A 7,935-nucleotide genomic window follows, 5' to 3' on the forward strand; every position below is an offset into this window, starting at 1 on the left:
CGGATCCCGAAAGGGTCAATCCCGAAATCCAGAGCTTAAAAACACCCGATCCCGGAGTCCCGATAAAGGTCCTATATCCTCCCTCAAATTATTGTGCCGTGAAAACGCGAAATGAAGTTAAGCGGGACATGGGATATTACAAAAATATCAGAATTGTTCACTTACATAGTGTAAGCGTGATGGCATCATGCGGGAATCTAAAAAAATAAATAGTAACTAAGCGGGATCCGTGAACAGAACCCCCAATGAGACCCCCAATAGTTGTGGCTTATTTTGGTCTTTTTAGTTCGTTTCTTTCCCCTACATTACTTGACCGTTTTTGTAAAACAACAGCACTCGAGGTCTGACAGTATTTTACCAAGAACATGAAGAAATGCACAAAATATTCAAAAAGGAAGGCCTAGAAAATTTAAATATTGGTATGCACACATACTCCCCTGTCAGCACAGACAATTATATTTTTGTAAACGCGCCTAACTCGTTTCTAATATTTATAATAGAACTGAAAACAAAATTGAAATGGAAATGGGGAATGTATCAAAGAGATAACAACATGACCAAAGAGCAGATAACAGCCATAGGTCACCAATGGGTCTTCATTGCAACGAGAAAATCCCACAACCTGAGACTGGGGTGGATCCTGAGTCATATAAAGGGGTTCCTAACCCAGGATGATTATCAATGATTATACTCGCACATTTAACACATGTGGTTCTCAAAACTCAAAGGTGTCTATGCTATTTATGACAACTTTTTATACCCCCGCTTTCAAAAAAGGGGGGTATACTGTTTTACCTCTTTCTGTCAGTCCGTCCGTCAGTCAGTTCGTCCCATGAATATTTTTCGTTGCATTTTTCTCAGGAACTACAATACAAGGATTTCTGAAATTTGGTTTCAGGGTTTATCTAAGTCATTTATACCATGTGATGCGTTTTCAGATTGATCACTTGACAACATCCTGTTTACCGAAACACTTGTATGATTTTACACATGATAGCCAAGTTGAAAATTTTCGCCACATTTTTCTCAGGAACTACAATACAAAGATTTCTGAAATTTGGTTTAAGGATTTATATAAGTCAGCTATACCGTGTGATGCGTTTTCAGATTCATCACTCGACAACTTCCTGTTTACCAAACACTTGCATATTTTTACACTATTTATATTATCCACTTGCGGCGGGGGTATCATCAGATAGCCTGATTTGGTCTAATTCTCCGGAATTCTAGCAGGTACTTTATTCCAACTTGTTTTATTCAAACAAACCATGTCTTAGATAGTCTTGGATTTAGAATACATTAATCATAAAATTTTCATAATACTTTGGTGAATTATCTATTGATATAATCATGTCAGATAATTAAGCTCCTTTTTAATTTTTAGGGATTTTAAATTTTTAATTAAAAGTTAGGGATTTTATTCATAAAAGGGGGGATTTTCCAGTACGTATACTATTAATAATGCTTTGAGCAATTTTCATGAAACTTGGTGAATTATTTTTGTATAACATAAACATGATAATTCTTTTTAATTTAAAAAAAAATCTGATTTATCTCATTGTACTATCATGACTTGGGATTAGGATAGTTATTATAGATATTTTTATGAAACTTTGGTGAATGGTTTTTATATCTTGACATAAACACCCTTTTTATTATTATGACCCAAAGTGGAGGGGGCATAATGTTTAACACTTGATCATTTGTCCGTCTGTCCCAAAGTTGTTTTTTGTTCTCTTACAGTACTTTAGTTTGCCTCAACCAAATTAAATTAAACTTTTACAAAAGCTTGTTATCGCAATACTCAGATCAAGTTTGAATTTTGGTGATGTCAGTGTTACTGTACTAGAGTATCAGAGTAATGCCCCTTTAGAAATGGGGAAAAATATGCTGAATTTTTGGTTTCCTGTTCTCTAAACTTTTGTTTGTCTCAACCAAATGTTATGAAATCAATACACAATGCTTATCACCACAAAATACAGATTAAGTTTGAATTTTGGTAGTGTCTCTTTTACTAAATTCTATAGTTATGTTCTTTAAAAATGGAAAAAAATGTTTCAGCCTTCTAACTTAAGTTTCCCTCAACCAAATTTTATTAAACTTTAAAACAATACTTTTTATCACAATTTTAATCAGATCAATTTCAAATTTTGGTAGTAAAACTTTTACCGTTCTTCAGTTATGTTCCTTTAAAACTTTGAATAATATGCAAGCTGGAGTATCATTCCCTATTTATCATGTATATTTTTTTATAAGATGCAGAGTTAAGGAACTTTAGTTTTGCAAAGTTATTTAAAATTTGTCCATTTTCAAAAACTTTGAAAGGTTTTAGAAATGTATTTGACTATTTGTTAAAAAAAATTGCTGCCTTAAACTTATAGTCACTTGAGATATCTATAAATTGAGCCAAATTATATACATGTTTTAAGTCAATGAATACCACTGTTTGTGCATGTTGTTTTTTTTGGAGGGCGGGGGTCTTATTTGCACAGTGCTCATAGTTTTTTAGTCGATCAATAAAATTCATTTAAAGCTTAAAGACCACCTATAAGGGCAAGAAGCTTATCAAGCACTCATGGTTTAGGTTTTTATTAAACACACATTAATATACATATAAATGTACATTAAACAGAAACAAATTTTGATGCAAGATGTCATTCAACTTTTACTCTTTTATGTATAGGACAAGAACTATAGAAGATACAGAGAAATAATATACAGCAGAAATGATGGGCAATGTAAAATTTGCAGAAGCCAACTAAACCTAAATGGTAAGGCACCTTTTAATTTTAAAAAGTTATTGAACTTGAAAGATGATTATTAGTATCATGATTACTATAAAAATTCAAAGATGTGGTATATTGAATATGAAAACTATGATGGCTTTGAGAAAGCAATTGTAGGCCTGTTACGCCCTTCAATAATGAGAAAATCCATACCCTATACTATAGTCAAAGTAGGCAGCTATAAAAGACCTAAAGATGAAACATTGAAACAATCAAACTGTAAAACTAATCATGCTAATTGCCTAGTTTATAACAAAATAAATTACAAAAAATAAATATGACCGGTATGAAACAACAACAACAACCACTAAATTTTAGTGTCAGACTAAACTGACAAAAGCTACAGGCTCTGAACTTTGGACAGGCACAATAGGAATATGGCAAGGTTATATAAAAATAAGATGTGGTATGATTGCCAACAAGACAACTCTCCACCAGACAACCAAATTGGTTGTTTACATCATTATGATGTAAATTTCCTGCAAACATGGACTTGACTACTGTAAATCAACTAATTTTTCGTGAATACTTTATTTGGCATTTTATACTTTCTATTCTACATCGCAGTTATTTATTTTTCTCGAGTTTAAGTTTACTTAATGTATTTTAATAAGGAAAGATACACATGAAAAACATTTATTGCTGTTTCTCTCTCCATTTATCCACTTATAACATTTTATTTGTTTATTTTGTGTATTTATAGGTGATCAGACATCTTGGTTTTCATGATCAATAGGTCATTACTGAAGAGGAAACTTAAAGTTGAAATTTATTTACATAGTGCATAATTGGATTAATTTGAAATGGAATGTGTGCTTTCCTGCAAAAAAGAAATAGGAAATTTCAACATTATCACATGATAATGACCATATAAAACAGAATGGAGTTCTATCATAGATACACAAAAACACTATTGCATAAAAGCAACAACATATCTTAATCAAAAGAAAGGAGAATGCAGAACAAATACTATTTTGTTGTTGAAAAAAGGAACACCAGTTTTATCCACTCATTTACATCGCTCCCTCATATCAAATATATATACAGAAGAAGATCATTGAAGAACAATTTGCAAAAATGATTTTTCTTAGAATTGAAGGGAATTGTTTAGTGAATGGAATAATGTATTCACTGAATTCTTACGTAGTGGATTGAATAACTGTACACAAGCTGAAACAGAAGAAGTTCTAATTTAAAATAACAAGAAAAGTGTTTATTTTATTATTTAATCTGCAAATATATAAACAAATTCTTTAAAACACCACAAATGATATAATGACATTCAAATTGGTTGCTTATTAATGTATCACATTGAAACAATTACAAAGAAAACAGAAGCATTTGCTCCAGAAAAAATTATAAATCAAAGTTAAATTTATATAAAAAGTATAAACAATACCTAGATCTATAAATAGTCAGACTGTATTATTTTCAATGTCATTAAAATGTTGAGTCAAACATTTATTAAAGTTTTAAATATTATTTGCATCAATTATACAGTCTTGTAATAATTATATTCATACTGTCTGTATACATGGTGTAGTGAAGAAATGTTTAACAAGTAAAAATAAGGGAAAACATTTCCTTAAGGGAAATTTGATGCTCAAAAATTTCCTTAGAGGAAATTTGAAGAACAATGATTTCCTTAGAGGAAATTTGTTGTCTTGAATTTTCCTCCAAGGAAAAGTGTTTGTCAAAAATTTCCTCACAGGAAAAATTATTTCCTCCAAGGAAAATGTGAAACTACAAATTTCCTCACAGGAAAATTTGAAGTTGCAAATTTCCTCAAAGGAAAATTTGAAGCTGCAAATTTCCTCAGAGGAAAAAGAATTTCCTCTAAGGAAAAATAATTTCCTCTAAGGAAAAATAATTTCCTTTAAGGAAATAGAATTTCCTCGAAGGAAATAATTATGCAGCAAATTCCCTAAGGGAAACCTTTTTCCCTTGAGGAAATAACAATTTCCCTTGAGGAAAAATCTTTTTCCTGCAGGGAAATTTGATTTCCCTTGAAGAAAAGTACTTTTCCTCTGAGGAAATTGTTGAAAAAAGGGGCATAACTTTTTCAACAGTGGTGCTAGAGCCAAAAAATTTTAGGACAAATATCAGGGAACCAATACCAACAAGTTATCAACTTTGTTTTGACTTAACTCCAAAAATTAAGGTGACAACTTTTGCACTCAGCGGAATTGCAAACTTCGCCCGGAGACTGTTCGTGATTCTACATAAATTATCCTGAATGCTGACAAAAATGTGCAGTTGGACACTTATTTAAATCTTGCATCCACTAGAAGATAAAAGTAAACAGTAGTTTGTGTTTTATGTGGGTAAAGTCGTTGTATTTTATTTTTGTTCTGATAACTCTGATAACGAAGATTTTTTTTTATATTTTTCAGCTACAGTTTTATGCAATATTCCAATTTGTTTGACTTGGAGTCAAAACAACACAATTTTACAGTTGGACTGTCGTGTTGATGAGTTGCATCTACCAGTGATCATTACAGGTCCATCTAATATTGCATTAGCTGTCTGTTATTCACAGGCCCTTGAAGGAAATTGTTTTCATTTTGAACCTGGTGTTAACATTACACAGAATCTCGTAACTAACGAAACAGTATTTTCAATTGACAAAAGTACCTATTCAAATATAAATGGAAACTGGTCATGTCGACATGGTACTTATGGTTATTCAGCTAGTGTTACAGTTAATATTTGCAATTGGTGTGGTAGGTATCAATTTAAGTCTCCAATGTTGACAACAAATATTACAAGAAACCATGTTGAAACTATAGATGCAAATTGTACACTTATTTTATTACCTGGACAACTAACTTTCAGGAGGATAAGAAGGACAGAAAAAAACACAACAAACAAAAAAAAACAAAAAATACCAAACTTGAATAATTCAAAACGAAAAGTCTTTTTATTAATGGCTAAATCAAAGAACCAAATCATCCAACGAAGGCAACATAATTGTTATATAAATACACGTTAATGTTTTTTTTCAAAATGATCATACAATTTATATTTGTATAAATCATACGATGAAAACAAAAAACCGGGTAGGAGTCGAAATGTTTTACAGATATACAAACCACTGTTATTAACAATCTAGAAAGACTACGGCGTTATGTCCGGCGCGTATTCCTGAATATACATTCACAAGAAACGATTTTTTATAAAACGATAATGTATGAGTACTTGATCTTTTGACAAGATATATGTACATGACCAAAAGCTATAAAACTATAGAAAGACAAACGTCAACTAACAAACATATCCAAGTAATTATGAAAGTAAAAACCCGGTGATAAATCAAATTTAGTAGTTTACACCAAGGAAACGAGTCCGGGATTTTGATTCTGAAAATTGGAACATACATATATCCCTCGTCATTTGTTCCATGACAGTCAACAAGCTCGTGTTTGCGTCTGTTTATGTTTGAAAGGGATGACATAAACTTTACCTCTTGAATTTATTTAAATGAATCAAAGTAAGCAGCAAAAAGCAAACCGATCTCCTAAGGAATTAAACGGATAAAATGGCAAAATCAAAAGCTCAAACATATCTAACGAATGGAAGACAACTTTTTTTATATTTTTGACTTTGTACAGACATTTTTTTATGTAAAAAATGGTGGATTAAACCTGGTTACATAGCTAGCTTAACCTTTCACTTGTATGACAGTCGCATTGAATTGTATTTACAAGAATGTGTTAACAAACCAAGCAGACCTGCAAATGTTTGCACCTGTCCTAAGTCAGGAATCTGATGTACAGTAGTTGTCGTTTGTTTATGTAATATATACGTGTTTCTCGTTTCTCGTTTTGTTTATATAGATTAGACCGTTGGTTTTCCCGTTTGAATGGTTTTACACTAGTAATTTTGGGGCCCTTTATAGCTTGTTGTTCGGTGTTAGCCAAGGCTACGTGTTGAAGGCCGTACTTTAACCTATAATGGTTTACTTTTTAAATTGTTATTTGGATGGAGAGTTGTCTCATTGGCACTCACACCACATCTTCCTATATCTACTAATTGGTTATATCGTCAATACCCTGTATCAATATTAACTGGAAAATATCTCCTATACAGGCGTTGCTTGGATGTTGCTAAATAAATATTGTAAAGTTATTAATTGGGAGGATGAAATAATTTATTTTATCGTAAAGTTATGTTCCCAACCGACTCTCATTGTAAATTGTTAGATGCAACTTGAAACTATTTGAAATACCTTGATTTATTTATTGCGAAACGTTTAGGTAAAGAATAATGCTAGCGTCTTTTAATTCTTCCTTATAGAACTCTATCAATTCTGCCTCATATAAATTGAGAATCATGTCAACAAGAATAGGAATTTGGCAACTATGATAATCGGTTAGGAAAAAACATTTGCTTTAGAATAGATGATTCCAGAATGCTAATAGTGAACTTGTCATTTCTATATATAATATGGATTTTGTATCATTAATTTTATTCAGTATATAAAAGCTTGCGTTTTTTATAGAGGTAAATAAGTGATATGTGCATTGGGGTATAAAATACTTAGCGTTTCGATCAATTCAAAGCCGTCTGAACAGTAAATTTGATAAAAAATGACAATAACATTGATATTTCATGACATTACATCAGACTGATTACTTAGCTATTGATACCGCCAGGGCAGAAACATTCACCAGCAGTGACATCGACTTAGTTTTTGTAGCAACCCATCAATGTGTAACAGGCTTATTATTTTGTAAGCTAAATGCGTGTTTTGGTTTACATAGGACTCTCCAGTAACGCTCCAATAAAAAGTAAAAATGACATACAACAACGAAATAGTTTAAATACGTTTTGGGGTTATATATGCCTGAATGGAGAAGTCTTAGATATTTGTATAATTTGAAGAACTAACAGGCTAACTACGATAGGTGTCACATGTGATGCGGTATCTACATGTACCAATCTGTTATGTGCACCTGAGATAAATCTAATTTTTTGGAAGAGAAGGTGTTGCTCAGTCATCTTTTTAGAGTTTTGTTAACATGTTTGTATATTTCTATTTTTTGCTTGTTTTGCCTTTGCGTTATTAGTTTGTATACGACTGCATTTTGGTAAACTAACATAAAAATTTCCAAAGGCATAAATAAGTATTTGAGCAGTACTATCATTT

The 7,935-nt window shown here is 31.6% G+C and overlaps 1 long non-coding RNA gene across 1 annotated transcript; it reads left to right on the top strand.

The window, feature by feature from the left end:
* The first annotated feature begins 291 nt into the window (after window positions 1–291).
* On the top strand, window positions 292–4,045 carry LOC134683481 (uncharacterized). Its single transcript, XR_010101036.1, has 3 exons — window positions 292–419; window positions 2,684–2,771; window positions 3,490–4,045. It is a non-coding gene; the product is annotated as an uncharacterized LOC134683481 (long non-coding RNA).
* The last annotated feature ends 3,890 nt before the right edge of the window (window positions 4,046–7,935 follow it).

This window comes from Mytilus trossulus, chromosome 9, assembly GCF_036588685.1.
Source record: "Mytilus trossulus isolate FHL-02 chromosome 9, PNRI_Mtr1.1.1.hap1, whole genome shotgun sequence".
NCBI lineage: Eukaryota > Metazoa > Mollusca > Bivalvia > Mytilida > Mytilidae > Mytilus > Mytilus trossulus.